Here is an 810-nt window from a genome sequence, read left to right as displayed (position 1 = left end):
CTCCGGAAGGTGGTGAGTGACTCCGCTGTCCTGGCGTCGTGAGGGAGCTTGTTCCACCATTGGGGTGCCAGAGCAGCGAACAGTTTTGACTGGGCTGAGCGGGAACTGTGCTTCCGCAGAGGTAGGGGGGCCAGCAGGCCAGAGGTGGATGAACGCAATGCCCTCGTTTGGGTGTAGGGACTGATGAGAGCCTGAAGGTACGGAGGTGCCGTTCCCCTCACAGCTCCGTAGGCAAGCACCATGGTCTTGTAGCAGATGCGAGCTTCAACTGGAAGCCAGTGGAGTGTGCGGAGGAGCGGGGTGACGTGAGAGAACTTGGGAAGGTTGAACACCAGACGGGCTGCGGCATTCTGGATGAGTTGTAGGGGTTTAATGGCACAGGCAGGGAGCCCAGCCAACAGCGAGTTGCAGTAATCCAGACGGGAGATGACAAGTGCCTGGATTAGGACCTGTGCCGCTTCCTGTGTAAGGCAGGGTCGTACTCTCCGAATGTTGTAGAGCATGAACCTACAGGATCGGGTCACCGCCTTGATGTTAGCGGAGAAACGACAGGGTGTTGTCCAGGGTCACGCCAAGGCTCTTTGCACTCTGGGAGGAGGACACAACGGAGTTGTCAACCGTGATGGCGAGATCATGGAACGGGAAGTCCTTCCCCGGGAGGAAGAGCAGCTCCGTCTTGCCGAGTTCAGCTTGAGGTGGTGATCCGTCATCCACACTGATATGTCTGCCAGACATGCAGAGATGCGATTCGCCACCTGGTTATCAGAAGGGGGAAAGGAGAAGATTAGTTGTGTGTCGTCTGTGTAGCAA

This window comes from Coregonus clupeaformis, chromosome 20, assembly GCF_020615455.1.
Source record: "Coregonus clupeaformis isolate EN_2021a chromosome 20, ASM2061545v1, whole genome shotgun sequence".
Classification (NCBI taxonomy): domain Eukaryota; kingdom Metazoa; phylum Chordata; class Actinopteri; order Salmoniformes; family Salmonidae; genus Coregonus; species Coregonus clupeaformis.
The sequence above is the reverse complement of the archived record's forward strand: the minus strand, read 5'-3'. Positions refer to the sequence as shown.